Source organism: Lutra lutra, chromosome 3 (assembly GCF_902655055.1).
Source record: "Lutra lutra chromosome 3, mLutLut1.2, whole genome shotgun sequence".
NCBI lineage: Eukaryota > Metazoa > Chordata > Mammalia > Carnivora > Mustelidae > Lutra > Lutra lutra.
In genome coordinates this window covers 48927752-48943619 of record NC_062280.1, presented here as the reverse complement: position 1 = coordinate 48943619, position 15868 = coordinate 48927752, and positions in this window count along the sequence as shown.

Genomic DNA, 15868 nt, shown 5'->3' with positions numbered 1-15868 from the left:
CTTAATTTATCTGATTACAGTTTTTTCAAAATAATAATAGCAACAGTGTATTTGGTAATATAGCTTATGGATAAGTGAAATGAATGACAGTAATTTTTCTTAAGGTTTTATTTATTTATTTGAGAGAGACAGAAAGAGTGTGAGAGAGAACATGAGCAAGATGAGGAGCAGAGGGAGAAGCAGACTCCCTACTGAGGAGGGAGCCCAATGCAGGGCTCCGTCCCAGGACCCTGGGATCGTGACCTGAGATAAAGGCAGATGCCTAACTGACTAAGCCACACAGGTGCCCCAAATGACAGCAATTTCATAAGATATGGGAGGGAGGAATTGAAAATACTCTATTATAAGGTACCTGTACTTGAAGTGATATACTGTTATTTGAAAGTGGATTTGTTTTAGCTGTAAATGTATACTGCAAACTCAAGCACTAAAAAAAGTTAAAAATGATCCAATTAATATGCTAAAAGAGGATCACACATTAAAACCAAGAAGGAAGAAAAAGATGGAAGACCAAAAACAACAACAACAACAACAAAAACAAAACCCAAAAACAAACAAAAACAAACAAGCAAAAAACAAAAAAACAAAAACAAAACAAACAAAAAAAAACAACAACAAAGAACAAGGATAGTGAATGGAAAAGAGTAACAAATATGGGAGATATTGATCCAACTATATCAATAATCACTTCAACCATCAATGCCCTAAATATACCAATTAAAAAAGAGACTGGTATATCAGATTAAAAAAAAAAACCCATAAGATCCAACTATATATTATCTACTAGAAACCCACTTTAAATACAACAACACAAACATATTAAAAGTAAAGTGAAAGGAGGGAAGTAAAGGGATAGGGTAATATATATACTATGCTAATACTAATCAAAAGAAAGCTGAAATAGTGGCATCATGAAATGTCGGAATTTCCATCTGCCTGTGTCCCTCATGCTTACAATGAGCAGAACTCTCTTCCTTATCCAAAGTAGACATACAAGGAAATGAAAGCACACTTCTAAGTCAGTGAGATTTGGGGATTGTTTGTTGGCACAGCAAAACCTAGCCTGTCCTGACTAATCTAGGTAACCAGGGAGGAGCTGATAGGAACCTGAATGATGCATGACAGGTGGTCTTTGCATATGGTGGGGAAAGAAGATCCAGGAAGGAGAAACAATAAGAACAGAGGCCAAACAGGCTGGAGAGTTCTGGGAACTCTACAGAGAACAATGTGGTGGCAGTAAAGTAGAGAAGGGATAGAATAGAAGATGATAATACAGAAACTCAGGGCCAAATACCAGAATAAAATCCAAAATCCTTACTCAAGTCATTTTATATTTTCTTCAGTGAGAGATGTAAAGTTTATTAGCTTCCTACATAACACTAAAAATTTAAAACAACACAAATTCAGTATCTTACAGTTTTGTGGGTCAGCAGTCTGGACATCCCATACCTGGCTTCTCTGTTCACTCTTCTCATGTTGAAAGTAAGGTACTGCCAGGGGCTATGAACTCATCTAAGGCTTAGGATCCTCTTCCCATCTCATTCAGGGTGTTGACAGAATTCATCTCCCTGTGGTTGTAATATTGAGGTATGTAATTTCTTGCTGCATCACAGCAACTAGATCTTGGCCATAGATCTTTTTTTTTTAATTTCTTTTCAGCGTAACAGTATTCATTGTTTTTTGCACCACACCCAGTGCTCCATACAATCCATGCCCTCCTTAATACCCTGGTTCCCCCAACCTTAATACCCTGGCTCCCCCAACCTCCCACCCCCCGCCCTTTCAAAACCCTCAGGTTGTTTTTCAGAGTCCATAGTCTCTCATGGTTCACCTCCCCTTCCAATTTCCCTCAACTCCCTTCTCCTCTCCATCTCCCCATGTCCTCCATGCAAATAAGTGAAACCATATGATAATTGACTCTCTCTGCTTGACTTATTTCACTCAGCATAATCCCTTCCAGTCCCATCCATGTTGCTACAAGAGTTGGGTATTCATCCTTTCTGATGGAGGCATAATACTCCATAGTGTATATGGACCACATCTTCCTTATACATTCGTCCATTGAAGGGCATCTTGGTTCTTTCCACAGTTGGGCGACCATCGCCATTGCTGCTATAAACATTGGGGTACAGATGGCTCTTCTTTTCACTACATCTGTATCTTTGGAGTAAACACCCAGTAGTGCAATTGCAGGGTCATAGGGAAGCTCTATTTTTAATTTCTTGAGGAATCTCCACACTGTTCTCCAAAGTGGCTGCACCAACTTGCATTCCCACCAACAGTGTAAGAAGGTTCCCCTTTCTCCACATCCCCTCCAACATACATTGTTTCCTGTCTTTCTAATTTTGGCCATTCTAACTGGTGTAAGGTGGTATCTCAATGTGGTTTTAATTTGAATCTCCCTGTTGGCTAGTGATGATGAATATTTTTTCATGTGTCTGATAGCCATTTGTATGTCTTCATTGGAGAAGTGTCTGTTCATATCTTCTGCCCATTTTTTGATATGATTATCTGTTTTGTGTGTGTTGAATTTGAGGAGTTCTTTATAGATCCTGGATATCAGGATCTTTTGTCTGTACTGTCATTTGCAAATATCTTCTCCCATTCCATGGGTTGCCTCTTTGTTTTGTTGACTGTTTCCTTTTGGCCATAGATCTTGGCCAAATGCACACTCCTCCCACCACCCCCCAACTCGCAACATGGCTGTTTTCTTTAAGCACAGTAGGAAGGCATGTTGCTGACATCAAATCTGTCTGACCTTTGAGAAGACTTAGACCCCTCAAAAGGGCTCATACAATTATGTCAAGCCTAGGTAGGGTTAATTAACTCTATTATTATTCTTTCAAATAATCACACAGAGTATGTACACGAAGGGGTGAGAATCTCAGGGGCCATGTAAGATTTCTGTCTACCACAGGGAGCTATCCCATGATTTAGAGCAGCAGAGGGATACAATCTGGCTTATGTTTTTAAATGAATCACACTGCATACTGGGTAAGGAATATTCTGTGATGGGACATGGGTAGAAGCAGGGAGACCAGCAGAAGGTAATTAAAATTGTAAAGGGAAGAGATGATGGTAGCTGGAGTCAGGAAATAGCAAATGAGATGATAACATGAGTTAAAACTAAATATTATTTGGATTATCATTTCTAGTATATACCCACCAAATAACCAGCTAGTCCAATAATATATGCTCTAACTTTAGTACTGTGTTAAATAAGCAACAATATTTTCAAATATAATTATTTTAATGTTAAAATTTTATCATCCATTCTTTGCCTATTGGGCTATGACATGTCTATCTAAAAAGTAAAAACTGAGGGGCCAAAACGTAGACATTGTGCATCCCCATGTACCTGGCTCATTTTGACAAGTAACTCAATACATACTGGCAGTTACACAAAATCAGTTCTCCTTTTTCCTTCACAGCAGGAATCACAGAAACATTTTTGAACTTTTTAATAGCAGACATTGAGAGAGGATATTGTCAAGTCCTGGTTTCAAAGAAATCAAATAAAAGTGTGATATTACTAATTATTCAAATGAAAAATCTCCCCCCCCCCCCGCCCAAGGCTTCCTCCTCCCATGAAAATACAATGGAAGTAGAAAGATTTGGAAGTGTGATGCCTATCACTAGAGTAAATAATCTGATAATCCCTAAAGAATCTGTTCACTTAGCTCATAACTGCCCAAATATTTGACAATTCATTTTTTTAAACTTGTATTTATTAAAATTCCACATATTATGGGAAATACTTTCAAATTACTTGGTTCCATTATTTTCTTCTGGGCATTTTTTATTATATGTGTCATGTTTTAAGTACTTACTTAGGTAATGTAGACAGTTTGGCTAGAACTAAAAACAGCTAGAAAGTTTTCTGGAACTGGAGAATTTGTTTAATTTTGAAGTTCTGCAAGCAAACTTAGCTCTCCAAGAAGGAGAGAATTGAGTCCAGTAAAGCTAGAAACACACACAAATATGTCAGCCCAGAATGAAAGAAAGATTTCCAATGGGAAAATGCTCTCATAACTGGGAATTAGCCTTCTTTTTTTGACAACTAACTACTGTACTTTAAAACATTCTCTTTAGGATAACTGGAATAATTAGGGCTATTGCATCCTTCTAATGGAGAAATGGGTCATGGAGAGATAAAGATGGAGAGTAAGCAGGCTGAATGGTCCTAACTAATTAAAACCTGTCATCCAACTAAATACTTTCCCAGCAATATATGGGTCTCAAGCTAGTTTTCTGATAGGGAAATGGTGGTCCAAAACATTAGTCACATGATGAAATGTCTTGCTATATTCAGTCATAATTTTTTTTATGGAAACAGGACCCTAATTTTTTCTATATGCAAATTAAATAGAATATTTATTCTAATATACAGGTTACCTCTTAAAAATATGTTATTCCTTTTTCTTGTTGAATATCTTGATGACCTGGGCGCCTGGGTGGCTCAGTGGGTTAAAGCCTCTGCCTTCAGCTCAGGTCATGATCCCGGGGTCCTGGGATCGAGCCCCACATCAGGCTCTCTGCTCAGCAGGGAGCCTGCTTCCTCTTCTATCTCTCCCTGCCTCTCTGCCTACTTGTGATCTTTGTCTGTCAAATAAATAAATAAAATCTTTAAAAAAAAAAAGAATATCTTGATGACCTTTGTAAACATAAGTACCGAATTATAAATCTAGGCATCAATTATCCATTTTTCCATGCTTTTTCCTTTCTGTTATTACAGGAATTACTTTGTCCTCATTCTTCCATCCTAAGACAATACCGTACAGTTTGAATTTTTAAACTTCTAAGTCTTGAAAATAACTGTGCTTCAATTTTAGCTTGTCTCACTGTGACAGCCAAATCAAGTTAAAAATGTATGTACATATAAGTAGTTCTGACATCAAGATATCATTTGGCTATTAAACATTCATACCACTGTGCTTTTCTAAGCATTGCCTGTTTATCCATATACAAGACACCAAGATTCAAACTCCGTTGAAAATAAACATTTTGAAATAATTAATTATCTGCTACTGGCTTCATTCCCACTATAACCTTCATTTCCCCCAAAGTTAATATGGGCTAGTCCAAGTGCAAGGCCAGGTAATGTTCCTCATGCTCTTGTAGAACCATCCTGCCCACTTCACTTAATTATATGGTGTTCTAAGCCCAGTTTAGCTTGCCCAAATGCTGGCTAAGTTTTCTTTACTGCAAAGGGCACTAGCTACAAAGCTCTATCAAAATGTATGCACAGGAACTAAAGCTTTTTTCCAAATTTCCAAAGCAACTACTCCTTTTTTATGGCTAAAAGAGAGGCTACAGTGTCAGTTCCACAGAATTTCCTATTTAAGAAACTAAAATTGAGGCTTTAAACCTCCACTTTCTTGAGGGACTCACTTTGCAACCAGCCTGCTCCCATGGTGCTGTGCTGCCTAAAGTTGAATTGGGCATACATGTTTGTATGTGTGCAAGAGGAAGAAGGTCCTCAGTGCTGTGGAATGCTATCATTCTTGACTTTCCAGGAAAATGGACCTGTTCTCTGGCTCCATCACAATCACACTCATGTAAAATTCTAAAATGTCTCCACTTAACAGAGAAAGAGCTTATTATATGCCTCTCTGTTTTTCTCTTCTCTAGCAACTAGAAAGGTGCAGAAGAAATTTTTTGTTTATATCAAAATCCAAATGTGCCTCATTTATTTCTGTAGCTGTGACTTAAAATTTCCATTAGTACAGGTGATAAAATTCTACTAGGTATATTGCATAAGCCCACATCTTGGTATGTGTCTCCATCTATGCTGTCTTTTATTTTCTTTATTCTACAAGTTAACATCCTTCCTTCCGAGAACGGAAAACCAAGCAAAGCTTAGCATAACACCTTTAGTATAAGTCTACCCACATGGGGCTTTGCTATACAGTCTTCTCCTATGTGAACAAAGATATTTATCTGACTGTTTCAGAATCTACTTCAGATTCTTTATCTGTTATTTGGCTACATAGGCAAGGACGCTTGTTATTCATTTACCCAAATTGTCTGCTTTTGTAGATAAGAATACTGATTAGTTAAGTGATTGACCTAAAATCCCATGACAGAGTAAGGACAAATCAAGAATGGAAAGCAATTTCCCTTACTATAGTTTATATAATATTTGTATTGCCAAACAATCCTGCCTTCAAGAGTTATTGAAGTACCTACCTTGGGAGCCAGTAAAGAATCAAAAATGGAAAATTAGCACATTAATTTAGGAAAGTGGTCATAGTAATTTAGTTATTATTTTGGTGATGAATAACATAAAAAGTATATATTAAAATACATATATTATACATATAATTTATGTAATTACTTTGCAATGTTTTAACTTTCTGTCCCTTTAGGAGATGAAGTCCCTCACACAAGGAGATGTTGTGGCCTTTCTGAACGCTGAGGCGCTTAGCACAAACTCTCTTTCAGACCTAAGATGATTCTCCAGCAATACGAAATTGAACTTCCATGACAGACTGCATGGTGGTTTTCTAACAGTTCACTAAGCAGCACCACAGGTAATAAAGATGGAACCAGTGTTCAAATCACAAGTGACAAAAAGATGCTGAATCATTTTAAAACAAATTTGTGGTGTTTTTAAGATTTTTCCAGTCACGGTGGTTGGTTTAATTTCCTGAATTCAAACACATCATGCTGACAATTTCTCAAACCTTGCTCAAGTAGTAAATAATCTTATTAAACAACAAATATTTTGTTTTCCGTATTTGATGTTCTTGTTTAATGAAGTGTGACATATTATCCAGGTGGTGTCAAGTCTGTGAAATACAAGGTGATATTTCTCTATTTAGTGGCAAGGGATGGGGCATTAGTGTGATTGTTTATTTGCAACTTTTTTTTTTTTAATCTAAATAAGATTACTTGCTTGCTTACTCAGGGGTGGTAAGATTGTTTTGAAAACATCCTGATTGTGATTATATACAACAAAAATTGACCTTCAATAAGGCAATTAAACTAGCTCTGCTCAGAAGAGACATTAACAGGAGCCCCGTTGTGGTAGCTCGGGAAAAATGCCATCAGGTCTTTGCACTTCATTCTAGCTACAGTTTTTGCAAGGTAAGTGTGCTGTACCCTCCTCCCATAAATGGGCTATTACCATGTGACTTGCTTTGGCCAATGAATTGCAAATAGAGGCTTGAAATGGACTTACATATTTGGGCTTGTCCTCTTGTCCTCTTTTCCATGATAAATTTGCATCGACTAGACTAATGGTCCCAGAAGGAGCGTTAAAGTTATGTGGAACAGAGCCAATTCACAGATGCATATAAGTAAGCTATTGATCTGCAGACCATAAAGCAGGAACACACAAGCACATGAGTAAGCCCAGGTAAGTTCAGCAGAAAGCTTAGCCTATTCCTGCTGATTCCAGAAAGATAAACATTAAACGTTCATTGTATGTCACTGAAGTTTTGTGGATACTCATTACACAGCATAATTGTGGCAACAGTTGAATGATCCATCTGTGGATCTGTTTGTCCCTCCACATCTCTTGACAATGCATATCCTAGGTCCCACACTCAGACATCTTGCAGTCAAACAAGAAAGAAGTGTTATTTAGTAGTGGTCATGTTTCCAGCACTGGGAAGACACACAAGAAAAACAAAGCATGGTCCATGTCCTTAAGAAATGTATAGTCTCAGGGAGCCTGGGTGGCTCAGTCAGTTATGAATCTACCTTCAGCTCAGGTCATGATCCCAGGGTCCTGGGATTGAGCTCCACATCAGGCTCTCTGCTGAGCAGAGAACCTGCTTTTTCCTCTCCCTCAGCCTGCCGTTCTGCCTACTTGTGCTCTCTCTCTCTCTCTGTCAAATAAATAAAAATCTTCAAGAAAAAAAAAGTACAGTCTCATGGAGAAAGAAAATGCACATACTCCAAGAGATCATTCACATATCAGTGTATCTTAACTAGGGGCTTATATCCATTTTACTGGAGAGCTTTAATCAAAATGTGCATGTTTTTGGTGCCAGCAAGGACTTACTGAATCTAAAAACTCTGGGGGTTTGGCCCAGGAATATATACTTTAGAAAAGCCCTCCAGGGAATTCCAATGCTCTGTCCTGAATAAGAACCAATGGTAAGGGTTAAATAAAAACACACAGTGTATTTGTGCATGAGTGCAACAGAGTATAAGAGAAAGAAAGACGAAGTCAGCAGAGGAAGCAGTTGTCACAAAAGTCTTAAGAGGCAGAACCTGAATGAGATCTCAATCACAGGGTTTAGGTAAATAGAAAGAGGGGTGGAAATTCAAGCAGAGAGAACATTGTAGCTCTAGAATGAAGATGGGAATTAATATGCATGGATAGAAGAGATATTTATTTATTCACCAAGAACTTCTTCAGCATTTTCCATGTGGCAAGTACTAGTCTGACTTCTTCACAAATATTAACTATCATGGCAACACTATGAGGTAGGCACTGATGTCATTCTCACTTCATCATAGTACAAGCTGACCAGAATGGAAGAATTCCTATACTCTATTGGGAGTGGGATTACTATTTGACAGAAAAATACTAAATGTCTAGAATAATTTTTCTTTGCAAGGAAGCCTATAGAAAAATAAGTCACTGTCCACTACCTTGAAACTATACATAAAAATAAGAAAATTATATATCATTACATATCAATATAATAATAATAATGGTGATTAAATAGAATCAATATAATATTAATAATGGTGATTAAACAGAAGCACCATGATTATTATAATTCATTTTCTAGAGTATATATAGGTTGCAAAAAGGAAGATGGAAAGAAGGTAAAAAAAAAAAAAGCATCACATTGAATTTGATTGTATTCACCCAAAGTTCAATTTTTATCATTTAAATTTTACCAAAACTCTATATGTCACTAATACTTAGTAGGATATGTCTTTTCTTGTTAAAGTGATAAAAGGTGTTTTTTTTTTCTCCTTATAAACAAGCTCTGAGGATCATTCTAACAATCTGCTTTTCATCCTGGAAATCTCTAGACACGAACACCTACTTATCGTTCTGTTACATCATATTAAGAAGGTTGCAAATCCAGGCAGCTTTTATATATATTTCTCTATTTCCCAGAGTACCTTCCAAGTCCTTTAAGTCCAACTAATTGATTTCTATCTGAAAATAAATGTCTAGTAATGACATAATTATAAACTTAGCAGATATAACTTATAAATTTATAGTGCTAGAATGGACATCTATAAAGAACTACCAGATTCTAAGAAGAATTGTATGTGTGCTAATTCAACCAGATACCTCTTTAACTTTTCCCTGAACATTTTCAGGGGGGAAAAAAAAGTCAACACAAGTTCTCCGAGTAATCCAGTCTCTGAGTTTTGCATTCACCTTACAAAATGCTATGGTAAAGAGTAGGTGAATAAAGCTTGCCGTTTACCTCTTGATAACTGGATACTTCAAGATTTTTTTTTTTTGATACTTAAAGATTTTTGAAAGCCAATCAAAGTGTACAAAGCTAATTTTTTTAAAGATTTTATTTATTTATTTGACACACAGAGAGAGAGATCACGAGTAGGCAGAGAAGCAGGCAGAGAAAGAGAAGGAAGCAGGCTCCCTGCTGAGCAGAGAGCCCGATGCGGGGCTCGATCCCAGGACTCTGAGATCATGACCTGAGCCGAAGGCAGAGGCTTAACCCACGAGCCACCCAGGCGCCCCCAAAGCTAATTTTTAAATTAGCACTAACTTTATTCTCTCTGACAGAAAATGCAAATATAAATAAAATATTATTGGTATTGATTGATTGACTCAAATCTCCTTTGGCTTGTTTGCTTACAAATCCCTTCTTCACCCCTTCTTCTGTGCTGTGTCACAGGGAGACTGAACCTGCAGACTGTGTTTCCCAGGCCTGTGTGTGCTGGCTTCTGATCTGGTCAAAAGGAGATACTGGCAGCAGACTGGGGGTGAAGGCATGGTAGAAGGAAAGGAGAGATAGGATATTTTACTCTTTGAAAGTAGTAATTCAGGTGGAATGCATTGCTTCAGCTTCTATCAGATATCAGATAGGTATGCTAGATGGCCTTGGCATGTAAGGGCTGGTAGACTACCTCCTCTTCATTCATCATATCCTTTTAAATCTAGGTAGTAGCTGTTTCCTGCTGCTGTGAATTTTGGGGTTTTCTCCTTTCTCTGTTGGGCTTTTTAGCTCTTCTGTCACTTATGTTACTAATTATCTGTAGTAAATGCCCTCTATTTGAAACACTTCAAGTGGTATCTGTTTCCTGACTACACTCTATTACAAACAAGGAATATGTTCTAAAAAAGGATCTGAGAGAGCATACAATAAAGACACAGGATCACCAGATCCCCAACAACAAAAAAGAAAAAAAAAATGAAATCTATCTAAACCAAGAGGTAAATATGGTGGTTAAATAGAGAGACAGAAGGTTTGAAATGTATTAATTAAAATGTTTTCTGTTTGCCATGGGATTTTTCTCTCAGCCCTTTTTAACACCATGAACAAACAAAACCAACAAAACAAAAAGGCAATCTACTGAAAGGGAGAAAATATTTGCAAATGATATATCTGATAAGGGGTTAATATGCAAAATACAAGAAGAACTTAATAAACACACACAAAAAACATCCAATTAAAAAATGGGCAGAGGAACTGAATAGACATTTTTTCCAAAGAAGATATAAAGCTGGCCAACAGACACATGAAAAAATGTTCAATATCATTAATCATTGGGGAAATATAAATCAAAACCACAGTGAAATATCACCTTATACTTGTCAAAATGGCTAGAATCGTAAAGACAAGAAAAAACAGTGTTGGTAAGGATGGAGAGAAAAAAAGGAACCCTAGTACACTGCTGGTAGGAATATGAATTGGTCCACCACTGTGGAAAATAGTATGGAGTTTCCTCCAAAAATTAAAAATAGAATTACTATATTATCCAGTAATTCTACTACTGGGTATTTACCCAAAATAAACAAAAACACTAATTTGAAAAGATATTTGCACCCCTATGTTTACTACAGCATTATTTATAATAGCCAAGGTATGGAGGAAACCCAAGTGCCTGCCCTGAATGGAAAAAGATACACATAATCACATACGTAAACATATATATGTTAGAATATTAATCTCAAAAAAAGGATGAGATCTTGTCATTTGCAACAACATGGATGGATCTAGAAAGGATAAAGCTAAGTGAAATGAGTCAGTCAAAAAAAGTGAAATACCATATGATTTCACTCATATGTGCAGTTTGAGAAAAAAAACATATGAATAAATAAAGAAAAAAGAGACAAAAAAACAGACTCTTAACTACAGAGAACAAACTGATGGTTACCAGAGGGTAGGTAGGTGGAGGATGGGGGAAATAGAAGAGGATTAAAAGTATACTTACCATGAAGAGTATCGAATAAGGTATAGAATATTTGAATCATTTTATTGTACACTGGAAACTAATATAACATTGTATGTTCATTATAATTCAATTAAAAAAAAGAAAAGATGTTTTCTCTTTGCAATGGGAATTTTTCTCTCAGACATTTTACCTGTTGAGTCTGAATGGTGAATATTTCCTGAAAACTGTTCAAATAAATTTTTCAGAATAATGTGAGATGGAAGCATATTGGTGGAGGGAGGGCTAAAGCACAGCCAGAAAAGCAGATTTTCTAGCACTAGTATTCTAGCTCTGCCTGGGCCAAAGTCTATCACACATGCTTCTGCTGTAAACATAGCACAAATACTAGTCACATATTCAAACCCCTCTCATGGGCACATTCAGGTTTAAAAGCAATTCCCTTTCTTTCCCTTCCTTTCAAGAAAGTATATCATAATGTATAATGCATAATAATTAATGGAACTGTTATAAGGCTAACCTTGAATTTTTTCTAATTTATCCTAAAAATTCAACCATTCATAACTTTTGATATTTTATTTTTGTAATATAATTAGTTGCAACAGAGCTAACAACTAGTTGATAACTCATTACCCCTTGGAGAATTTCTGGTGTGCGCTAATTGCAGAACCGTATAACTGTCAGGGTTGTTACCTCACTTTGAACACATGGGCATAATCTGTACGTCTTCTAAACATTACGTATGACTAGTAAGTTCCAGGTTTATTGGTAAGATTATCCATAATTGGCGGGTTCAAAATCACTGCTTGTATGTCCTTAAAAGGGACAAAGTAAATTTAAAAACAGCAGACTGATATACCTTTGTATAATTATGCATATCTAGTATATGCTAAATTCCACAAGGCCAAGAAAGAACTTCAATTAATACTGCAATAGATTAGCTTAGGTATTAGAACAAATAAAGTCACTGCTACAAATTAACTCTTTCATAAGTAACATTATTTCAGGACCCAACATTAAACAAAGTCTGTCACCTGTCTAAAAAAATGTTAATGTTTTCATCACAAGTAAATCAGAAACACAGAATGTGCATGGATTTAAATGAGCACATGCCAACCAACAAAAAATATCCTAATTGCACGGCCTGTTGAGGGTTATCCATAATTTTTATTTTTGTAATATAAAGTATAGCATTAAAGTGAAAATTTCCCATTATTTGGCATTACTTCATCTAGGTGAAAAGTTCCATAAAAATGGGAGTATGTTTATGTTGCTCATTTTGTCTCAGAAATATCTTGTGTCTGGCCCAACAAATATTTGTTCAAGGAATGAATACTATCCTCATTCCAATTTGAATGTCTCAGGTGTTTGATGTTTATGATAAATTGCTGATTTCTTAATAATATAATTTTAAATTACAAAAATGAATTAAAATCAAGTCCAGTCTCATCAGAGACCATTAAGAAGGTTGAATACACAAAACCTCACTCACTACTGGAATGATTTTTCCCACCATCCAGTGTACAATAGGGATGATTAGACTTTCCAATTGTAGAGGAGAGTATTTTCCATTTTCTTCATCTCAGGTTATAGATCTTTTCAGACTCCTTCTCAAGATTTTATTCCTTGAGATAACAATGAAGAGCTTACAGATGCCAATGATATACAAATAAGTGTAACAATTTCCATGGGGGAGGGGAGGACATCCCTTTTGGCAAATTATAATAGAATCTACATGGTTCGGTTAAGCAAACTTTCCTGGAAATGATCATCAGACATAACAGAAAACTTGTCCCTGCCAGTTTCATTCCTTTCCAGGAATAAACTCAAATGTAACCCTTAACAAAAGGCTCCCCAGTGACATCCCCTCACAATTAATCTAATTCTCTTCCCATAAAAAACTGAAGAAATATCAGTCCTGTAACATTTAAGAGACTGAACACATTACCAGAGTTGTTAAAATTTAACAGTTGTTGAAACATGGCCAAATCCTAAACTTTTATACTTTTTCCTTCCATCCTCATAGTCACCTGACTCCTACTCAAATATTTGGTAGAAAACTACAACTAAATAGCTCTCTAGTTTTCCTTACAAATTATTCTAAATAGGGCACCTGGGTGGCTCAGTGGATTAAAGCCTCTGCCTTCGGCTCGGGTCATGATTCCAGGGTCCTGGGATCGAGCCTTGCATTGGGCTCTCTGCTCAGAGGGGAGCCTGCTTCCCCGCCCACCCCCTCACCTTTCTGCCTACTTGTGATCTCTGTCAAATAAATAAATAAAATCTTTTTAAAAAAATTGTTCTAAATAAGCACCAGTGTAACAGCTGCAATATATGTCTATGAAAATACTGTTATGTAACAGACACCAATGGTCAGGGTTTCGAAGCATTACAGTATGTTAACAAATCCCAGCATTTGCATGCTATCCACCTTCCATCTGCAGCGAAAATGAAGCCTCTGGTTGCAAGTGAGTATACTAGAATAACTATCATTTGTGGCTCTGCCAGTAGTTCAATTGCCAATTCTATAACTGCTCTTCATCATCCTTCTTCTAGGATGAAAGAAACTAAGACAGTAAGCTGGATACATCCAGCTGGGTTCCCTCTAAGCACACTTCTCTTTCTATAATCAAACTCAACAGAAACAGGCTCTTGCTACTGGGCCTCAAACATGAAGAGGCTGTTCCTCTGTAGAAAATAAGTAAGCAGACATCAAAGATTTGTTAAGAAATTTGATTAAGAAACTTTTCCAGTCTTCCTACATAGCAGACACCTACTACTGGCATATGGTGTAGCTAGAATTGGATATATAGACTTTTACTTCTGCCTTTGGATCATGAGTTAATTAATACACATCCCTCAAGTTGGACACTGTAATGAAAGATTAACAAAATAACAACCCTCGCAGGAATTTAGTCTTTGAATCTGAAACCTCATTCAGATGTGTCAAGATATTTTTGTCATTCACCACTTAATTCAGGAGTGAGGTTTAAATTCCATGTAGAATTGAGAAGTTAGTAATACCTAATCAAAGACGATTTTACTCCAGTGAAATATCAAGGCAAAATGTTTCCTGCCCAAGGACAGTATTCCACATATTACCACAATGAAAACAGCATGTGGGGGGGGGCAGGGAGAAGATCTTATGGGCGGGGGAGCAACAACTGCCTTATTCCTTCAACCATTCATTTAGATTCCAAGATTGTCTCAGTGGGTAACCAAACTTCAAAACTGCAGAAGAATGCAAGTACTTAACATTGGACTTGTCTATAGAGATAAGCTTCCAATCTAAGCCACTTGGATAAAAATATATTAAAAAGTTAAAATAGGGACGCCTGGGTGGCTCAGTTGGTTAAGCAGCTGCCTTCGGCTCAGGTCATGATCCCAGCGTCCTGGGATCGAGTCCCACATCGGGCTCCTTGCTTGGCGGGGAGCCTGCTTCTCCCTCTGCCTCTGCCTGCCATTCTGTCTGCCTGTGCTCGCTCGCTCTCCTCTCTCTCTGACAAATAAATAAAACCTTTAAAAAAAAAAAAAAGTTAAAATATATTAAAAAGTTAAAATTGTAAAACCATAAAGTGGAAAAGAGAAGCCCATCCAGAAAAGGAAGAATTTGCATAACTTATGTAATTTGTTCAAATATCACGTTATTGCTCCAATTTCTACTTTGCTTTTCTGGGGCTAACTTTGCCTGCCAGATTCTCTTCGCTCACTCAACATGGCTGTCATCTTCACTCTCAAGGCTCTTGACCTCATCTAACATAGCAAGCAGACCTTTGAAAATAAATTATACTACGTTTCTGAAAGCTATAAGGAGATTGAGGAATGGCACATTTCAGGGGACACTGTTGACAAAAAGGTAAGTCTCCATATTAAAAACTCCAACTTAATTACCAATTGTTCCTAAAAAGTATGCTCATGATTTCTCCCCCTAAATTCTTCATTTACCTGTTAAAACTCACCATTCACCTTGTCTACAGGTCTAATATAAACTAGAAGATAAAGCAATTAAGAAAAGGCATCAGCCTCTAGTCCTAAGTAGCCTATCAGCGTCACACTAAAGTCCAGATGTTACCTCCAGAATTCTCAACATCCTCTGACTCACACAGGAACACCACCTTGATCTTACTTCAGGTGAATGGGGGTGTGAGGGTATGATTTGTAACAACGTCTGCAAAATTTCAAGACACTAAGTTTAAAAAATGCATTTTTAAAAATAAGAAATCACTGTAGAAGCAAACTAGCTGTTTGAGGGTGTACAAAGAAAGTAAGTTGTTTAAATTCATTGTTTTTCAATCAGTTGTATTGCTATGTAGCCAGAGGTACAGTTTGTGATTAAGGACCAGGCTCCAAACTCAGAAAGTCTTGATCCAAATTCTGTCTTTAACACTCACTAGCCATATAACCTTGGGTTCTTTCCTTCCCTCTAAGAAGCAGTTCTTTCCTCTGTAATGGAAATCACTGTAATAGCGCCCGCCTTACAAAGTTGTTGCGGGGGTAAACGAGATGCCATAGATAGTCTAGCTGTGTGAAG